The sequence below is a fragment of the Salmo salar genome, chromosome ssa04, assembly GCF_905237065.1.
Source record: "Salmo salar chromosome ssa04, Ssal_v3.1, whole genome shotgun sequence".
Taxonomy (NCBI): Eukaryota; Metazoa; Chordata; class Actinopteri; order Salmoniformes; family Salmonidae; genus Salmo; species Salmo salar.
This window is the reverse complement of record NC_059445.1, coordinates 62,204,731-62,227,058: the sequence shown is the minus strand read 5'-3', so window position 1 is coordinate 62,227,058 and position 22,328 is coordinate 62,204,731. Positions and strand designations below refer to the sequence as shown.

At 43.8% G+C, this 22,328-nt stretch overlaps 1 protein-coding gene across 2 annotated transcripts in view; it reads left to right on the top strand.

The window, feature by feature from the left end:
• Positions 1 to 22,328, top strand: part of LOC106603639 (zinc finger and BTB domain-containing protein 16-A) — a 157,180-nt gene that overhangs the window by 109,436 nt on the left and 25,416 nt on the right. The window lies entirely within an intron of this gene.

The following is a 22,328-nucleotide window of genomic DNA, read 5'->3' as shown; positions in this document are numbered from 1 at the left end:
GGTTATGTCGATATAGGACTCGTTTTACTGTGGATATAGATACTTTTGTACCTGTTTCCTCCAGCATCTTCACAAGTTCCTTTGCTGTTGTTCTGGGATTGATTTGCACTTTTCGCAACAAAGTGCGTTCATCTCTAGGAGACAGAACGCATCTCCTTCCTGAGTGGTAGGACAGCTGCATGGTCCCATGGTGTTTATACTTGCGTACTCTTGTTTGTACAGATGAACGTGGTACCTTCAGGTGTTTGGAAATTGCTCCCAAGGATGAACCAGACTTGTGGAGGTCTACAATTCTTTTTTCTGAGGTCTTGGCTGATTTCTTTTGATTTTCCCATGATGTCAAGCAAAGAGGCACTGAGTTTGAAGGTAGGCCTTGGAATACATCCACAGGTTCACCTCCAATTGACTCAAATTATTTCAATTAGCCTATCAGAAACTTCTAAAGCCATGACATCACTTTCGGGACTTTTCCAAGCTGTTTAAAGGCACAGTCAACTTATTGTATGTAAACTTCTAACCCACTGGAATTGTGATGCAGTGAATTATAAGTGAAATAATCTGTCTGTAAATAATTGTTGGAAAAATCACTTGTGTCATGCACAAAGTAGATGTCGTTACCGACTTGCCAAAACTATAGTTTGTTAACAAGAAATTTGTGGAGTGGTTGAAAAACGAGTTTTAATGACTCCCACATTAAATGTTTATATACTTCCGACTTCCACTGTATTTAAAAAATGTACTTTAAGACTGTTTGAAAGGCTTTCTCTGGGAACTTTGGCTATTAGTACGTTGTTTTTTTTTTACCTCCCGCTTTGTGCTGCATGTGTCATTGTGTAGTTCATACATGCCTAATCTATGAGTAGAATTCCTGTCTATTATCCACATCATCCCTAGTTAGAAAGTGACTGTTTACTGTACTGGAAGTAAATTTCCCCTATATTTCCCTCCCATGTGGGCCAGCCTCCTAGCAATTAAAGTTCTAGCCAATGAGCTTTAGCTCCTTTCCATTTGAGTGATAGTTGGCAAGATGCACACACAGCAGAGCGAGCGAGCAGTGACTTGGTGCACATATCTGCACTGTAGTATACAATTTTCGGGGACCGCTTTTGGCTTGTGAGCGCTACTTTCAGAACTACTGGCTAAAAAGTATACTAAATTACCAGAGGATCTCTTTTAAGTTAGTTGGGTTAATTGAATTGGTTTAGTGTAATTCTGGTCCGTCTTGTTTGGTCAGTTTCTCTTGGGTAATTAGAATGTTTTAGTTAGTGGCTAACTGTGTTTAGGTTCATTTCTAGACTGTAAATGCCTGTTGATGTGTCCATTCTGGCCCCAAATGAACCTCCAGGAGGGTGGTGGGGACCGCCCTCCCATAGCCCAGTGTCCATTTACAGTCCAACCACACGGCCCGCTGACCACTGCTCCTAGAATGTGATTGATTAGGTGGTATTTGGGTCATTGAGGACCTTTCAGCAGCTTAGGGATCAAGGGTCATCTCCTCTGCAAATCTGCTTCCTTTTGTACAGTGGAGCACCAGAATAGAAGCCTCACAAAAAGTATTTTTTTCTCCCTCTTCTGTTTCTTCATCTTCACACTGGGAAAATGAGGGAGGGGGGAACATCAATCTAATGTTTTGCTCTCCCAATCTCTTCTTAAATCACTCTTAAACTGAGCGCATTGGTCTTATTCAGAAGGTGCTTTTCTTTTACAGTATTGACAGAAAATCTATTAAACAAAGTGTGGATTTTAGTGCAGATTAGGGGGCCGTAAAATGTGTTTATTAACGTTTCCTCAGGGTAATTTTTTGAAATAATGGAGCACAAAGTCTTATTTGAAGATTTAAATAGATCTAAGCAGCAATGAATGAATGTACACTCTCAGATATTGAGCCTTAATCTTTGTGTATAGATTAATCTTTTCTGAGAAGAGTTGACACAACATTTACAAACAAAGTTTGTGATTTTCCAATAGTCCAATTTATTTCATGCTTTAGAGAAGAAAGCGGAATTGGTTTGGCAATTTGCTGTCTTAACACAAGTGGAGGGAAGAGGCCTAGCCATGTAATCCTTTGATGTGCTGTCAGTCGAGGCTCAAGATGATGGTACGATTCAGAAAATTTGCCAATCCATGGTCCTCAGGGGCCAGTCGTTGTGGTCACAGGACCTGGATTATACCTTAACCCAGGCTAGGGCCCGGGGGACAGGTGAAAGGGGGGTAGGAGTCCTAACAAAAAATGATGCAGAAGAAATATCAGCGTCCTCAGAAGCACAAGATTGAACTTAACTCAACTTTCTAGAGTTTTCCCTGTTAGTTAACACTATCAGCGTTTCCCTTTACTGTGGGAATTGTCATCGAATCAGTGCAATATTATCCCCTTGCAATGCAACTTACCAAAACAAAACGAACTACGCAAGATATTTTGTTGGAGGCAGAACTCATCTGAGTAGGATTATATTGCATTGACAAGCAAGACTCAGGCCAATACACTAGACATAACCAATCAGAGCTGCAGTAGGCCTATATGCAAATAAACCATTACAATATATGGATTTGTGTCATTCATTTTGACCTGGACTGTTTTACAGTATGAATGGTCACAATTATTATGTGCATGTTTTGAGATCAAAGCTAGAGCTGCATGTAGCCACGTGTGCACATTTGGTCATATTCTTTGCTAGTTAGTGAGTTATTAACCGAGTTATACCTAATTTGTAGTCATAAATGGGGGAGTGATTGATTCCTACAAGAGCACAAAACGTGAATGTTTCTAGCCATCTTGGAAAAACAAGTCAGGAGCTTTTTTTATGTCTTAAAGGGACAGTGTTGTATTTTGAGACAGAATAAGCTAAGAAGCCAATAGGCAGAGGGTAGCATAATTTGTCTGATTCTCTGTGATAATGGTATGGGAATAATAATGCATTTTATTTTCTAAAGTGGTTTCTTCCATCAAACACAACAAAATGTTCAGTCGACTCCTTGTCTGAAGGATGAGTGGGTAAACAGGTTCATCTTTTCAAATTATTCTACAGTGGTCCCTGCAGCGTACGCTCAAACCGGTGTGATTAGAATGCTTATTTAGAACGTCCAGTTTCGATTACATTTACATTTACGTCATTTAGCAGACACTCTTATCCAGAGAAACTTACAAATTGGTGCATTCACCTTATGATATCCAGTGGAACAACCACTTTACAATAGTACATCTATATCTTTTTTGGGGGGGGGTTAGAAGGATTACTTTATCCTATCCCAGGTATTCCTTAAAGAGGTGGGGTTTCAGGTGTCTACGGAAGGTGGTGATTGACTCCGCTGTCCTGGCGTCGTGAGGGAGCTTGTTCCACCATTGGGGTGCCAGAGCAGCGAACAGTTTTGACTGGGCTGAGCGGGAACTGTGCTTCCGCAGAGGTAGGGGGGCCAGCAGGCCAGAGGTGGATGAACGCAGTGCCCTTGTTTGGGTGTAGGGCCTGATCAGAGCCTGAAGGTACGGAGGTGCCGTTCCCCTCACAGCTCCGTAGGCAAGCACCATGGTCTTGTAGCAGATGCGAGCTTCAACTGGAAGCCAGTGGAGTGTGCGGAGGAGCGGGGTGACGTGAGAGAACTTGGGAAGGTTGAACACCAGACGGGCTGCGGCGTTCTGGATGAATTGTAGGGGTTTAATGGCACAGGCAGGGAGCCCCGCCAACAGGGAGTTGCAGCAATCCAGACGGGAGATGACAAGTGCCTGGATTAGGACCTGCGCCGCTTCCTGTGTAAGGCAGGGTCGTACTCTGCGAATGTTGTATAGCATGAACCTACAGGATCGGGTCACCGCCTTGATGTTAGCGGAGAACGACAGGTTGTTGTCCAGGGACACGCCGAGGCTCTTAGCACTCTGGGAGGAGTACACAATGGAGTTGTCCACCGTGATGGCGAGATCATGGAAAGGGCAGTCCTTCCCCGGGAGGAAGAGCAGCTCCGTCTTGCCGAGGTTCAGCTTGAGGTGGTGATCCATCATCCACACTGATATGTCTGCCAGACATGCAGAGATGCGATTCGCCACCTGGTTATCAGAAGGGGGAAAGGAGAAGATTAAATGTGTGTCGTCTGCGTAGCAATGATAGGAGAGACCATGTGAGGATATGACAGAGCCAAGTGACTTGGTGTATAGCGAGAATAGGAGAGGGCCTAGAACTGAGCTCTGGGGGACACCAGTGGTGAGAGCACGTGGTGCGGAGACGGATTCTCGCCACGCCACCTGGTAGGAGCGACCTGTCAGGTAGGACGCAATCCAAGAGTGAGCCGCACCGGAGATACCCAACTCGGAGAGGGTGGAGAGGAGGATCTGATGGTTCACAGTATCAAAGGCAGCAGATAGGTCTAGAAGGATGAGAGCAGAGGAGAGAGAGTTAGCTTTAGCAGTGCGGAGAGCCTCCGTGACACAGAGAAGAGCAGTCTCAGTTGAATGACCAGCCTTGAAACCTGACTGATTTGGATCGAGAAGGTCATTCTGAGAGAGATGTTTTTTTGAGAAGGGGTGCAACTCTTGCTCTCTTGAAGACGGAAGGGACGTAGCCAGCGGTCAAGGATGAGTTGATGAGCGAGGTGAGGTAAGGGAGAAGGTCTCCGGAAATGGTCTGGAGAAGAGAGGAGGGGATAGGGTCAAGCGGGCAGGTTGTTGGGCGGCCGACCGGCACAAGACGCAAGATTTCATCTGGAGAGAGAGGGGAGAAAGAGGTCAAAGCATAGGGTAGGGCAATGTGAGCAGGACCAGCGGTGTCGTTTGACTTAACAAACGAGGATCGGATGTCGTCGACCTTCTTTTCAAAATAGTTGACGAAGTAATCCGCAGCGAGGGAGGAGGGGGGGAGGGGGAGGAGGATTCAGGAGGGAGGAGAAGGTGGCAAAGAGCTTCCTAGGGTTAGAGGCAGATGCCTGGAAGTTAGAGTGGTAGAAAGTGGCTTTAGCAGCAGAAACATAGGAGGAAAATGTAGAGAGGAGGGAGTGAAAAGATGCCAGGTCCGCAGGGAGGCTAGTTTTCCTCCATTTCCGCTCGGCTGCCCGGAGCCCTGTTCTGTGAGCTCGCAATGAGTCGTCAAGCCACGGAGCAGGAGGGGAGGACCGAGCCGGCCGGGAGGATAGGGGACATAGAGAGTCAAAGGATGCAGAAAGGGAGGAGAGGAGGGTTGAGGAGGCAGAATCAGGAGATTGGTTGGAGAAGGATTGAGCAGAGGGAAGAGATGATAGGATGGAAGAGGAGAGAGTAGCAGGAGAGAGAGAGCGAAGGTTGCGACGGCGCAATACCATCTGAGTAGGGGCAAAGTGAGTAGTGTTGGAGGAGAGCGAGAGGGAAAAGGATACAAGGTAGTAATCGGAGACTTGGAGTGGAGTTGCAGTGAGATTAGTAGAAGAACAGCATCTAGTGAAGATGAGGTCAAGCGTATTGCCTGCCTTGTGAGTAGGGGGGGACGGTGAGAGGGTGAGGTCAAAAGAGGAGAGGAGTGGAAAAAAGGAGGCAGAGAGAAATGAGTCAAAGGTAGACGAGGGAGGTTAAAGTCACCCAGAACTGTGAGGGGTGAGCCATCCTCAGGAAAGGAACTTGTCAAGCTCATTGATGAACTCTCCAAGGGAACCTGGAGGGCGATAAATGGTAAGGATGTTAAGCTTGAATGGGCTAGTGATTGTGACAGCATGAAATTCAAATGAGGAGATAGACAGATGGGTCAGGGGAGAAAGAGAGAAAGTCCACTTGGGAGAGATGAGGATTCCAGTGCCACCACCCCGCTGACCAGATGCTCTCGGGGTGTGCGAGAACACGTGGTCAGACGAGGAGAGAGCAGTAAGAGTAGCAGTGTTTTCTGTGGTAATCCATGTTTCCGTCAGCGCCAAGAAGTCGAGGGACTGGAGGGTAGCATAGGCTGAGATGAACTCTGCCTTGTTGGCCGCAGACCGGCAGTTCCAGAGGCTGCCGGAGACCTGGAACTCCACGTGGGTCGTGCGCGCTGGGACCACCAGGTTAGAGTTGCAACGGCCGTGCGATGTGAAGCGTTTGTATGACCTGTGCAGAGAGTGCGATTGACGCAACAATCAGCATTTGAGCTTGCCACACTGTTTTTTCACAAACATTTTGCACAAACACGGTCCTTACAAAGTTATGTCCTGAATGTGACCAGTTTATTTTTGGATGCAATGTTTAGAAATTCACAGAAGTAGCAACAGCGTTCACAATTATCCAAACTGGAAAATGTAAGCTACATTAGTCATAGCGCTAACTGAGAAAATATTGACCTAACACAATCTGTCATAACTCTCAACTGACAAAACCACAATATGAATTAGCTAATAACAATTACTATTTACAAATCATCACATCATGGGTGTGCTCAACATTGATCGAAATAATTGAGTAAAGCACTTTATAGAAATCGAAAGTAATTTGATAATGGGTAGTTTGTGGGTGCCGCCATGTTTGTTTTTCGCGTCAACCAAAGATAAGAAGAGAAGACAAGATGAGATTGGTCTGTTTGCAGTATGCATGTTGAAGGGGGTGTGTCGTTTACGATCATTCACTTCCCTTCATTCTCTTCAGGAAGTTTACCTGAAAGATGAGTGAACCATTCCTTCACCTCGTTATAACATCTTTGGTCTGACAGACATTTATTTGACACACAGAATGTCAACAAACATGGTGCCACACATAGCTGGCAAATAGCTTAGATCATTATAATCAGTACAACCCTCAAAAAAGTGTTTTTACACACATCATAGGTGCCCATTACAATCTATGCAATAATCGGAATACATTATTTGTCACCAGTACTTGAAAAAGTGAATAAAACTGTAAATACATTATGATCCATACATACATACATACATACATACATACATACATACATACATACATACATACATACATACATACATACATACATACATACATACATACATATTACATGCTACAGTAGAAATGACAACACAATATACAGAAAATAAGGCACTTACTTTGATAGGAACGCACTTATGTCCAAGTTATTATTTGTAAGGAAAACAACAATGGAAGCAATGTGAGCGCCAGCCAGAAAATGTGGCAGTTCGTGCAAGACTGTGCAAATGTCTGCATACTTGATGTGCGGAAAAAATGGGTAAGGGCTCTCGAAGAGGGAAGTTTGTCCGGCTCAGTAAAGCATCAAACATAAACAGTCCGCAACACTGAAATGGGCTACTTCTATGTGAATTAATGAGGCGGAACACACCTCAATTCAAACTGTTATAAAATACAACTTGTTAAAAAATAATTTGAAATTGCCAAGTTGAAACAGCCTATAGATAATTAGTGGGCAGTGTGTGTTAACTGTCCTGTTGCGTAACAAACACATTTTGGAAGTGAGTGCCTTCTGACATTATGTGCATCAAACAACTCACGCTGGGGTGACTGTTAGATATTTGGAACTCTCGTATGAAAAGGTTAATGTCAAGCCCTGCATGTTTTTTCAAAAGTCTCATTGAATGTAGGCCTACTTTAAACACCATACATTGGCTGCTACTGTAGGCTGAATGATAGAACAGCTAATTCCATGTTAAAATGTTATGTGATACATTTTCGCTATTGTCTTTTATGGTAGGCCTACATTATGATCAAATAGGCACAGTAGCCTACTTGGCCACTGTTAAAAGAGCAAGTTAAAGCGGGTATAGCCTCAGTGTTCACAGGAAACCCGTGCCGGAAGTTGAACCCGTACCGGAAGTTGACCTGAAATTTGCACAGTGGCAACATTTTTTTGAGGGAACATTGGTTGGGTTCCCTTGTTAGTGAACGATTAGGTAGGTGTTCAGTTACTAAAAGGTATATTCTTGCTAAGATTGTTGTATCCTGAATATTTTGCAGTTAATTGACATGCATGTGTACTTAATCCATGTTGGAAGTAGTTACTTGGAAAAGTAATATATTGTAACTTTTTGGGCGATCCTGTCACGACTTCCGCCGAAGTCGGCTCCTCTCCTTGTACGGGCGGCGTTCGGCGGTCGACGTCACCGGCTTTCTAGCCATCGCCGCTCCATTTTTCATTTATCCATTTGTTTTGTCTTGTTCCCTGCACACCTGGTTTTCATTCCCCAATTAAACTGCATGTATTTATTCCTCTGTTCCCCCTCATGTCTTTGTGTGAAATTGTTTTGTGTTACGTGTCAATTTTGACACGCCAGACTGGTGTTCGTATATTCCGTGTTTTGTCACGAGGTATGTGTATTTGTTTGAACATAATTATTGTGACTGTTTGCGAGTTTGGAACTTTTGCCAATTGGCTGGAGGTTTTGACGCAGTGGCGTCCCTCTGTTGGTTTCTCCTGCCTCAATAAAGTGTGCGCCTGTTCACAACTCTTTGCTCTCCTGCACCTGACTCCGCTACCAGTACGCACACCATTGACAGACCTGACCAAATTCACATAGAAATGTGAGTTATGGAGCTGTCATTCTCATTGAAAGCAAGTGTAACCGATGTGAAATGGCTAGTTAGTTAGCGGTGGTGCGCGCTAATAGCGTTTCAATCAGTGACGTCACTCGCTCTGAGACTTGAAGTAGGGTTTCCCTTTGCGTTGCAAGGGACGCGGATTTTGTGGCGCGATGGGTAACGATGCGTCAGTTGTTGATGTGTGCAAGGGTCCCTGGTTCGAGCCCAGGTTGGGGCGAAGAGAGGGACGGAACCTACACTGTTACATTGGTGCCGTGACCCGGATCATTGGTTGCTGCGGGAAAAGGAGGAGGTCAAAGGGGGGGTGAATGTAACAGTGTAGGTTCCGTCCCTCTCTGACACCCCACGACGCATCGTTACCCATCGCGCCACAAAAGCCGCGGCCCTTGCAACGCAAAGGGAAACCCTACTTCAAGTCTCAGAGCGAGTGACGTCACTGATTGAAACGCTATTAGCGTCTAAGAAGTGGTAGATCTGTTCTATGTGTGCCATTTCTATGCTTCCCTTAAGTTTATTTTTTGCATCTTTTACTTTCGGTTTTGTACACCAGCCTCAAACAAGCTGAAAATACAATATTTTTGCTTATTGGAAAGATATTTCACAGCGGTTTAGATAGTACAATGATTCTCTACATTTGCTTGATTTGTTACATGAACTGATATTCGGCAAACTTAGAATTTTAGCAATCAGGAAATGGCGGAGAGATTTCTACATATTACACCTTTAACCATATTACTTTATGTGGAAGGTAGTGTGTTATATTTCAGCAAATAAGGCACCTCGGGGGTGTGGTATATGGCCAATATACCACGGCTAAGGGCTGTTCTTATGCATGACGTGCCTGCATACAGCCATTAGCCATGGTATATTGGCGATATACCACAAACCCCCGAGGTGCCTTATTGTTATTATAAACTTGTTGCCAACGTAATTAAAACAGTAAAAAGTTGTATTTTGTCATACTTGTGGTATATGGTAGAGTGGCCAGACGGAAGCCACTCCTCAGTAAAAGGCACATGACAGCCCGCTTGGAGTTTGCCAAAAGACACCTTAAGGACTCAGACCATGAGAAACAAGATTTCTGGTCAGATGAAATCAAGATTCTCTTTGGCCTGAATGCCAAGCGTCACGTCTGGAGGAAGCCTGGCACCATCCCTAATGTGAAGCATGGTTGTGGCAGCATCATGCTGTGGGGATGTTTTTCAGCAGCAGGGACTGGGAAACTGGTCAGGATCGAGGAAAAGATGAACGGAGCAAAGTACAGAGAGATCCTTGATGCAAACCTGCTCCAGGGCGCTCAGGACCTCAGACTGGGGCGAAGGTTCAACCCTAAGCACACACCCAAAACAACGCAGGAGTGGCTTCAGGACAAGTCTCTGAATGTCCTTGAGTGGTCCAGCCAGAGCCCGGACTTGAACCTGATCTCTGGAGAGACCTGTAAAAAGCTGTGCAGCTACGCTCCCCATCCAACCTGACAGAGCTTGAGAGGATCTGCAGAGAAGAATGGGAGAAACTCTCCAAATACAGGTGTGCCAAGCTTGTAGCATCACACCCAAGAAGACACGAGCCTGTAGTCACTGCCAAAGGTGCTTCAACAAAGTACTGAGTAAAGGGTCTGAATACATATTTTTGCAAAAAAAATATAAAAACCTGTTTTTGCTTTGTCGTTATGGGGTATTGTGTTTAGATTGATGAGGAATAAAACCAATTTAATACATTTTTGAATAAGGCTGTAACGTAACAAAATGTGGAAAAAGTCAAGGGGTCTGAATACTTTCCGAATGCACAGTATATCCAAGCAGACCTACAAGGTTTGGGGCTGCTTGCAAACTCCTTGAAAAGTCTGGCGATTTAAAGCAGCTACTCTGGCCAAGCGATAGCAGGCTCTCTCCTCTCCACACTGTAATTTCTTGGGGTCTGTCAGGCTGATATACTGGCCGCTGGGAGAGAAGACTGCCAGCTGCAGGGGGAGGCAGGAGATAGAGGGGAGACCCACACTGTGGTCGTCTGAGTGGACTCTCAAAGTAGCACTGACTGACTGTGACTGTACATAGCGAGATACTGTAGCATTTCACTGAGAGGTGTCGGAGGATGGAGAGACAAACGTCAGAGCGACAGGTTTGGTGGTTGAGTCGGAGAAATAACAATGTGTGATGGGTCCACGCTCCAAAAGATGCATAAAGCTTACTTCATGTTTATTTCATTTTTTTTACTGCAGCGGTAGCGTACACACGTTTTGCGCTTGCAGCCTTCTTCAGTGTGTAGGTACAAATCTTTTTCATTCAAAACAGCATTTGTAGGGAACACAAACAATGAGCAGCAGGTGCTTCTAATCAGGGTTGAGTCACTGTGAAAACCCTAAATGAATTTATGTCATAACTGCTGTAAACATCTCTGAGGTTGGGCTTTGAGCTATGTCACCAATATCTCTGTCTGAATGATGTTTCCAATACAAGGCAGATTCAATTATCCCCATTCCTCCTCTTTATGTTTTGAGGCTTCGGCAGAGTAGTAACTCTCATTCATTGACTGGGGTAATCTGGTCTTTTCCTGTTCCCTGAGGGACTTTTTGTGCAACACAACCAACTCCTGAGCCCCCCCCCCTAAACCTACTTTCTATAATCTTCAGGCACTGATCCGTATCTTAATTGTACACATTACAGCTGTAGTAAAGTTAAAACATTCAAAACAAGAGGATTTCTGGGGTCTGTTCCCACTTTGTGAGGTCATTTGAGGACTTCCCCCTGACTGCGCTAGCTTCACTTGTGGAGCCGAGTGTTGAGACACTGAGAACACTGTGGGGTGGTTGTCAGAAGAGCTCCCCCTGGTGTTCAGAGGCAGTTAGGTGAACTACACACACAGCCAGTTATGCACTGTATCAATGGCCATAGGGTATTCTTTCTGACCAGTCTCTTTCCTTTTAGCAAGTTTTTCTGTGCTTTTTTTTTTTTACATTTTATTTACAAATTACTTAATTGGAAAAAATAAATCAATTGCGGCTATCATTACCGTTAGATGATTATTTCCCACTAATCTCCCTCTCATAATAGTCCTGCAGGACCAATTTTTTTTCCGAATTTCCATCCCGTAGCACATATCTATGACTCATCAGAGGACACGGTATTTGGAATTAATTTATTGTGCGTTTTATTGTGTGCACTATTAGTCTGCATTCAGACTTGCAATAGGTATTATTAGAAGCCCATGGTCCTTTATATATGTCATCTGTCTAAGGGTAGAGGCAATGAATGAGGATTACATACAAGGTTACTCAGGAACCGCCCCTCTAAACTCCAGGCCTACGATGGTGTTATCAGTTCTAGATTACCATACTTGTTGCTCATTTTGATACAAAACTATGACTATGTTCTTGACAGGGTCTCTTTGCCTCACCGAGTCTCTCGATTCACTTTGATATCCCTTTGAAACATGCCTCTCTACTCTAGGCTGCCAGACGCTCTGCGCGGCAAATGACTAATTGAACTACCTTTGAATGCGAAGTCGACTGCCTTGTAACTTCACAGCGAAGAGAAGATCTTAATCGGCCATAATACCATTTCTGATAGGATCTGGCTGGCAATATTGATTTTAAAGTGCACTTCCAACAAGCCGATGTTTGTCAGTTCACACTGCGCATGATAATTCCTGTCTATTAGGCAGCCCATTGAGAAACTTCTGGGTACGATGGGTAAGTTGGTAGACTAGATGGGCTGGGATCCTTGCCTGTTCACATTGTCTTGATAGGCAGGAGGCATGGATGTCCGTCTAGCGCACGCACACAGTGAGACTAATGCCTCTGGACATTTGTTGGTTTGTCTCCAACATAATTACCATTACTTGCCATTCAAGGTGTGAAGGTTCTCCTTGAATTCATTCTAAATCACAGCTGAATGCAACAATAACTTATCGTCCTTTTTTAATAGACAAAGAAAAACTTTCCTCAAAAACAGTCTGATGCTCAACTCACAATAACTGAGATTTTTACTTCTAATCAGTCATCAAGTTGATATGAAATTAAATCAAATTGATATTCCTTTTCCATAGCCATATTTAACATTATACCAACATCGGCAGGCTTATTAAATCTTGTTAGTGTCCTCTCCCATATTTGTTTCACCCAAAATTGAGTGTCATAACTCGTGTTTTTGGAGTGAGCGTGTAATAGAACAAACCAACAGAACCTGAAGGTCAAAGCGACCTAGCTTGCGGAGGCTGTGTTATTGTATTGTGCTTCAGTTACGTGATTAACACATAGCAACGACAAGGCTATGTGATTACACGTTAAAACCTACAGTAGAAGGCCAAGTATAGTCAGACTTGTTCTTAGTTCCAGTTATACAAAGATCTCGTCAGTTACTACGAGATAAAATTCTCGCCAGACCGTCGTCATTCATGCTGTAAGCCTGTTCTGATTTGAGATAGATGGTTGTAGATGAGATGTTTGATTGTGACTTCTGTTTTAGATGAATTCCCCGCGTGTTGTCAGACTGACAGGTGTTATCTCCCAGGGATAGACGACGATGAGTGTCTCCTCTAATATGAAGAAATACATTCATTAGATTACACACACATTAAATGAGTGAATCATAAACTGACTGTGTGTGCTGCTTCTTTTGAGTCCCTCAAAGCATATTGATCTCTATATAATGTACACACATCATCTTTGAAAGCCTTGCGCTCCGCCTCCACTGCCTCTTCTCCAGCTTTGTCCAATAACGCCAAATGTAGTTCTGAGAAGAATGAATACATTCACAACATCCTGGCAAACCCACTTCAATTATTTTGTTTTCCATCAACCATTTCAACGTGTGAGTGCATGTGTATAGGCTTCGCACGCACACACACACACACACACACACACACACACACACACACGTGTGGCTTTGTGTGTGTGTGAGAGAGCGAGCAACTGGTCTTCTGTGGCCGCCAAGAGCCAACCCAAATCAATTTCCTTTCTAATCGAATTAAAAGGTTGGACAGATTGAGGTGGACTGCTGTATTAGCTCTTCAAAAGCTCTCCCCCCTCCAACTACCCCCCCCCCTCCCAGGCTTCCCCAACTACCCCCCAGGACCCCTCAACTACCCCCCCCCTCCCCCAGGGCCCTCTTCCCCGATTCTGCAGCTTGAGTGACACTCGGCTGGTCTAAAAATACTTTTTGAGCGTTGTGCTGTTTGGCTTCAAGGTCAGGGCCGGACCACTCTCCAAATCAACATGTTTCAGAGATCATTAGCAAAATGGCCCCCAACCTAATTGAGACGGTCAACCTTCTGTCAACCATTAGGAGAGACATGGCAGTGGCTCGGACCAGTGCATTTCTTTCTCTCTCTCTCTCTCTCGTGTCTGTCCTGTCTGTGTCTGTCCTGTCTGTCTGTCCTGTCCGTCTGTCCGTCTCTGTGTCTTTTAACTGCAGTCTTGAGGCAGCTAGCAAACAAAACAAAATTGATCCTCGTATTTCACATTTTATTCAGTTGTTTATACCGGAAAAACAGAACAGTGTAGCACTATAATGATTGATTACTGTTCATTTTTCTATTTAGAAATGTTGTGGTTATGTAGGCTCAGCCTTCACTTGGGCTCAACAGTTGATCTCGAAACGGCATTCATTCCCTGGGCCGCGAGGTTGGAAATGTACATCGCCCTTAACCCAAAATGCCAACAAAAGGGATACTTGTACTGTAACACCCTCAGACTTCTGCTCTGCCCCCCATTTCCTCTAACAGCCCCACAAAGGCCTACATTAAGCTGGGGAGAAGCATGCAAGACCCATTATACTTAAAACCTTTATATTTAGGAGTCATTTGGCCATGCTTCTGCCATCGCATTCAGATTTGATTAACTTGACGTTTTTTCTTATTTGCAGCAATCTCCCTCCCTCCCTCCCACACCAACTCAACACCACCCTAACCCCCTCCCACACCAACTCAACACCACCCTAACCCCCTCCCACACCAACTCAACACCACCCTAACCCCCTCCCACACCAACTCAACACCACCCTAACCCCCTCCCCACCAACTCAACACCACCCTAACCCCCTCCCCACCAACTCAACACCACCCTAACCCCCTCCTCCACCAACTCAACACCACCCTAACCCCCTCCCACACCAACACCACCCTAACCCCCTCCCCCACCAACTCAACACCACCCTAACACCCTCCCACACCAACTCAACACCACCCTAACCCCCTCCCACACCAACTCAACACCAACCTAACCCCCTCCCATCCAAAACCCCAGTTTTTGTAGCCGTGCAGCTTTAGTCCTCTTTTCGTTAGTTTCCCCTGCGTCTCAGAAAACAAAACAAACTCCATTCCTGTCAGATGGGACTAGAGGTTGAAGGGGGAGAACTGGGGGGAGAGTTTGAGGGAGGGAAAGGGGTGACAGTAGAAAGGCGCTGAAAGCCTTTTGTCCACTGGGAAAGACCATGTCGGCACTGAGTGAGAGAAAGAGAGAGAGAGAGAGGGGAGGGAGGGAGGGATAAAGTAAGGGGGGCCTAGCTCCAGTCATTTGGCCACAGCAAAAGACCAAAAGTGTAAAGATCAGGGACGTAAGAGGTCAAGCCTAAGAGCCTATGACCTATGACTCATTCAGAGCCCTGGACACATTATCTGTCCACTGTCCAGATGGCCACTGGGAATAAATCATGGCAAGATGCAGAGTGAATTCCAATGCAGGGAGGGGGGTTGCTCTGTTCCGCTCCCAGCCAGATTATCAACCAGTCAGACCAAGGGAAAAAGGCAATGGAATAGGGAAAAGAAGCAATAGGAATGTTTTTTTCTGCACTTTAAGCGTGTTAATGACTACAGCACAGCCAGCCACAGTAATGCCCAACAGAGACCAACAGGGGGGGATTTTAGTCCCCCAACCCTTCATTTGTATGGATTACAGCTAAATCTCTCACTGTGCGGTGATGGGGTAGTGGAGAAAGGTGAACCACTGATTGGTTGTGAAGTTACTGGCCTATGTACAAATTCACTACATGGGGCTGAAAGTGGAGGAAATAGTTGGTTGGAGTAGTAGTAGAATTCAGTGGCGACCCACCTGTTTTGAGCCCCACCTGTTTAGCTATGAAAAAAAAAATAAGATTATTATTTTGGCATAAGTACGTGTCACATATCAGTTTGCAAACAATGTAAAAAATAATAGAGTTAATAAAGCCATAAATATGGGACAGACAATTGAGTATTTTAAAACAGGACCTACAAATGACTTGTCTGTGCAAATCTCTTTTCACTGTGGCAGGTTGTCATCCAAGTGAACACTGTCATTTATTTTCATCTTTCCAATGTTTTTCACAGTAATGGACTTAATTGAATAGCACTTTTGCATTTGATCCTGAGGGGAAAACACAAACACATAAACGATAATGTTGTCAAACACACGATTTGGCCAGTGGAGTGGGATTATGTGAATGAAGAGTAATACTGTAGGATGTTCCCAATACCAAACAACATGACTAGAAATATGAAGGATTTTTCGACTGAATGCACAATCTCCTCATAGTTCTGAATTACATTTGACAATGCTATATGACATTAATGTATGTAACCGAAATTATATAAGATACTACAAAGTAGTGTAGTTACTTAAAATATAAGTGCAATTGTCCCCAAAAAAGTATAATTTTTTTAGCCACAAAATGAATTTTACATTGATTACATTATTAGCTGTCCCCCTTAATGATAGACCAGACACTTTTGGGGCGGCAGGTAGCCTGGTGGTTAGAGTGTTGGGCCACTAACCGAAAGGTTGCTGGATTGAATCCCCAAGCTGACAAGGTAAAAATCAGTCGTTCTTCCCCTGAACAAGGCAGTTCCCACTGTTCCCCGGTAGGCCATCATTGTAAATAAGAATTTGTTCTTAACTGATTTGCCTAGTTAAATAAAGATAAAAAAATAAAATTATATAAAAGTTTTTACAACCACAAATTTTGACCAATCAGCCACAGTGACCCCTACTGGCCACCCACTTGAACAACGCCCTATATTGTAAATGCCCATTGCTTGTGGCCAATGAGGGGACTGTGAGCATCGACACCCTTGGCAACCATTGGCCCAGTTGCCACGGCCAGGCCAGGCCAGGCGAGCTCTGTGGAAGACAGCTGTACTGCATGAGCTCTTCCCTCTCATTTGTACTCCATTTATCTCACATCTCTCTCACCCCCCTCCATTCCCCTCTCTCTCTCTCCATCCCTGTCCCCCTCTCCCTTACTGACTTTATTGTCCCCATGGGGAAATGTTGTTGCAGTGTCATGTACACCTTTAAAGTGGCATTTAAATACAAAACAAATTGACAATACAACTTTCATAACAGTTACATACCAATAAAAAGAGTCTAACCTGCTGACCTTACTGGGTCGATAGGAACATTAGTCTGAGATATTTAGGAGGGATATCACACCTGGCACAAATGATTGTCCCTCCCCGGACTCCCTCGCTGGCCAGCGGGCTCTATCTCTCCCATAGTTAGCCCCATCCCATCTCCACTGTGCCCAATCAGCTGTGGCAAAGCAAATGGCATCTCTCTCTCTCACTTCCTGTTTTCCATTCAAAGCAGACGCACAGATGCACACACAGATGGACACAAATGCACAGTAAACACAAGCTGTTTGGTCACATGCAAAGTAAAAACATACAAACACATGCGCTCCCATTCCTATGGAAGTACATACACACACGCTACACTTATATGAATATCAGTAAGTATGATAAACTGGTCAACCCACATCTGAGTGGCAGCCTGTTGATCTAGTTCCGTCCCTGTGTGACGTAATGTCTGTATTGCTGTCAACCCTACATAGGATTTAGTACCCTACATGTCTATTTCTTAGGAATAATACATCATGGGTTTGTTTATTTGTATATAGAAAACAAGACTACGATAGACATGGGTGAATTTCTCTCAGAACCTAAACAGAAGGACAACAAAGCAAACAAGAAGAGCGATGACATGGGGTATGGTGACAGAGGCGGCCACGGCGGAAATAGAAGAAAAAAAAAGATTTACAATCTGAGCCTTGGCCACTGTAAACTTGAATGCGTTCCAGACATCTTCCAGACAGTTTCCCCTCCTTGGTATGAATCTGCCGTATCTCATTCCCCCGCACTAATTCCAATTTAATTGCCAGTGGCCCGAAGCCTCCTCAATAGGAGTAACAAATGGTTTGATTTTGTAGACTTCATCAGACTGCATTTTAAATGCGACACAGTAACCCGGCGCGAATGCCAATGAAGCCGCCGAGTAGCTCTCTGTTTACTAATTATCCTTTTTCTTACTTCAAGCCACACTGCGCAAGTTGTCTGATTTAAATCGGATTTGTGGGATTGGGAGGGGGGGGGGGGGGCACGGTCCTCTGCTTTGTAAACGATCCGCAGGACCAAGGCAAGGGCCGGCTGTGCACTGTAAATTATATTCTCTTAAAGGCGCATGCCCCAACCCAACTCTTTCTCTGATACACGGCCTGCTGATGTCGAAAATTCTCGACATATGCCGTTTATGATCTTTAAGAGCTCTATCCGTCAGCATTTATGGTCTTTAAGAGCTCTGTCAGTCAGCACGGGGCAGATGTATCAAGAGGCCCGCAATCTAAACTAGACAGTTGACACCCCCTGCATATAGGGAAGGTGGTATGGCCCAGAACAGACCATTATGTAATATAAAGAGATGCCAGACAAAACCCTGTCTGTCAACATCAAACATATGCCGTCAAAGTCTGAATATTAGGGAAAGTTCTTGAATGATTAATATATGATACACCTGTACCTTAAACGTATCAAAAACCTTATCTAGTGTATCTCACGAGGAAGACAATACAAGTGATGAACCTCCCCGGGATAGAGATGTTTCCCCTGTCAACTAAATGGACAGTTGAGCTACCATATGGTTCCCTGCCATTATTTCTGGGTAATTAATATGGCATCTAGTCTGGCATCTGGTGACATTAATCTAACTGGTGAACGGTTCATCTCACGTTGCCCGCTTCATGACACACCGACGTGTGAATTATCACTCACTGTTATTGGCATGGATGGCACCACACGGCACATTGAGAATTGTGCTTTGTATGCAGACATGGTAGTTTCTCTGGGTGTGTTGGTTACACTGTCTAGTCTTTTTGAGCTCGAAGAATGAAGGTTTTATTCGGTGCCGGGTTCCTTTAAGCAGTGGTGTAAAGTACTTAAGTAAAAATGCTTTAAAGTACTACTTAAGTCGTTTTTTGCGGTATCTGTACTTTACTATTTATATTTTTGACATTTACTTTTACTTCACTACATTCCTAAAGAAAATAATGTACTTTTTACTCCATACATTTTCCCTGATACCCAAAAGTACTCGTTACATTTTGACACTTATCAAGAGAACATCCCTACTGCCTCTGATCTGGTGGACTACATAAACACAAGTGCTTCATTTGTAAATTAATGTCTGAGTGTTGGTGTGCCTCTGGCTATCCATAAATATATAAAAATTGTGCCGTCTGGTTTGCATAATATAAGGAATTTGAAATTATTAATACTTTTACTTTTGATACTTAAATATATTTTAGCAATTTCATTTACTTTTAATACTTCAGTATATTTAAAACCAAATACTTTTAGACTTTTACTCAAGTAGTATTTTACTGGGTGACTTTCACTTTTACTCTAGGGGGGGACATTAGAGGGGGGACATTAGACTGTAAAATCCCCAGGAAATCAGCTCAATGATTTTAATTTAGGAAATCTGTTCCCAAGTATTCCCACGCATAAATAGAGGCATATGTGATTGTATCCCAATGTAATCAAGGTTTGAAATGATTGTTTGTTCAATTATGTTCCGGCCCCGGACCATCCCCTCAAGAAAACTGTGGTACTGTATTCGGCACGTGGCTGTATGAGTCATAATACCCATAAAACCTAGCGGTCAAACAAGGAAATGGTTCCAAAAGTTTTCCCACCATTCAATTTTCCCATAGGGGATTTTAGAAACACATAAAGGCTGTGTTTCATGTAGGTTTACCCTGGCGTGATGATAACCGTATACATCTTGCTAGGACAAAGTTACTTTTATCAATATATTCGCCTGTATTTACCCCCCACCCCCCCCCCCAAAAAAAAAATGTAACGCTAATCATCTACTAATGTGGCTATCATAAAGAACTACAAATGCCATGATGATCTGGACAAGACTGCTGAATCGAGGCAAAGGTAAGAATCTCTGGATTAACTGTCTGTTAGCTAAATTTTGTCATTAATAAATTGGCAAAATTCCTTTAATTGACAGTTCTGTGAACTGTCCTGTGCAAGTTTTAAATTGATACAATACTTGTTAGCATAGGTGTCAGCTAGAGATGATGTGCAGGAACTTGCAGGGATTTATAGTCTTGCATAATGTGTACTTTGATGCTAATTAGCATTTTTGAAATCTGAGAGTAAATAGAGCTGAATATATTGATAAAAGTCCCCTTGTCTGAGAGAGATTTAAATGGCTATCAAAACATCATGCCAGGGTAAGCCTACATGAAATAGACCTTATTTTAAGTGTTTCTAAAAATCCCTATGGGAAAAATGAATGGTGGAAAAACAATTGGAACTGTTTGACCAATAGGTGTTTTGGGTATTATGACACCTCCAATTTGGGGCTTTATGTAATTGGGGACCCCTGCTTTAAGGTCTCATATGTATTATTTGATCAACATCGTGTTCGATTGCGTTTTAGAGAAACCATATCGCATTATTGTAAATACAGCAAGCCTATCATTTGATTGGATGTCTGTTTTTCACAGATCATTATATTCCGGCAATGGATATTTATTCATTGCATGTAGATCTAATTATCTCTCTCTCTCTCTCTCGCTCTCTCATCCTCACCCTCTCTCCCGTTCGATCAATAAACAATTCACTGAGGCTCTTTTCTTTGCGTTTCTTGTCAAAGCCAGTGAGGCGTTTTGAATGAATTAGCCTGTGCGGCTCTTTTTCTTTCTCTTTCTCTTTCTCTGTCTCTCTCTCTCTCTCTCTGTGTTTCTGTTTCTCCCTTCCTCTCTATCTATTCTCCTCTCTCTCTCTCCCTCTATCTTCTCTGTATTCCGGTCCAGACCTGTCGTCCAGGCCTGGTGCCACTGATATGCCAGGCCACTCTCAGGGATTAGATCGCTCTGCCCTTTTCCTCCATGTGTGTGTGTGCACGCGTATTAAAATAGTTATTAGCAATTTGCATCAATTAGCTCACCATGTTCCTCCATTGTTCAGAACCTCTGTGTCACCAACCTCTCTATGACGTGTTGTGTTGCTGCATGTTTCTAGTGCCGCCATACCGCCTTGTTTGGCCTCAGACAGAGAGGCTGCTGGGAGCTAGACAGTAGACACAGTTTACCTCACAGCGTCCGTCTGGCCACTGGTTCCTCTCGACCCACCTCACCTACGGAGTCCGCACAGCCCCACAGTCCAAATATGACTATGATCTGTGTAGGTGACTGAGGTGAGATGTAGGGTACATCCCAGATGGAACACTTTCCTACATAGTGTACTACGTTTGACCAGAGCCCTATAGACAAGAGGGACAGAGGTGGTTTTTATCATGCCCTCTCCTTCAGCTTTGCTTCTCTCAGACACAAGACCCCTCAGTGGTTGGTTTTCACCATGTGTCAGGTTACCGTGGAAATGAAAAGGTCATGGAGGCTTTCGATGCTGTGCTGCCCCTCACGGGGTGTAGTAGAGAAAATGGGTATCTTTGTTAAACTGCTGTGGAGATTCTACTCTTGATTTTTAAACTCTTCAATGTGTTGAATAGGAGGGGAAATATATTGGTATCTACATTTCATTCAGAAAGTATTCATACCCCTTGACTTATTTTACATTTTGTTGTGTTACAGCTTGAATTCAAAATGGATTCAATTGATAATGTTTTCTCACCCATCTACACACAATACTCTTTAATGACAAAGTGAAAACATGTTTTTAGAGATGTTTGCAAATGTTTTGAAAATTAAATACAGAAATATTTAATTTACCTAAGTATTCACACCCCTTTGCTATTACGCTCCGGTGCATCCTATTTCCTTTGATCCTCCTTGAGATGTTTCTACAACTTGATTGGAGACCACCTGTGGCAAGGGCTGTTGCAGGGATTGTAATACCGCCACACCGGCGTTCACAAGTCATGAAGGTAGTCAAATTCCACATGACCGTTTAGTTTTCCGCTAATGGAACATTCGCGCTTATAGCCTACTGCCATGTGCACATTGCTGCACTTATAATGTGAAGAAATAGCCTTATACTTTAGCAACATTTTAAGCTAAACTTTCTGATCTGTTGCGTCAGCCACATTGCATAAAAAATATGTTTTGATGCTAGTGGTTGTATTAATTTGTGGTCTATCGCATCCCACAACTGTCCCAGACTATTTATTTCTCGCACAGAATAGAATAGGTTGACTTTTGTACTATGGGGGATAGTAGATTGACATAGGCTAGTGCTTTTGCTGTTTGCTAAGCTTACTCATCTTGTTGGCTGACGAAAAGTAAATGTGGACAGTTCTTCCAATATCTTCAATATGCACCTTAGAATTGGATAAGGACACGCGCAGTTTCATCCCCGATGTGTCTGTCTTCACTTGTAGCCTGTGAGAACCCGATCACGTTATGGAGAGCCATGTGAATGAGCAACACTTCCGATTGTGCAGCACACTCAGGGAGAAGGGCACAACGCAGCACTCCGGGCCGCAAAAGGCATGGATTTTCTGGGTGCATTACGGCCACAAAGGAGATTCAAGGCATTATCAAGTGCTAGTGAAATTGTGAATGAGAAACTATTGGAGTTGTACAGCCTGCACAAAAAACAAAGCAGAGCTCAAAGCAGAGCCTTTCAAGCAACTTGTTTCAAATCAGAATTAGAATCTCATCATGCA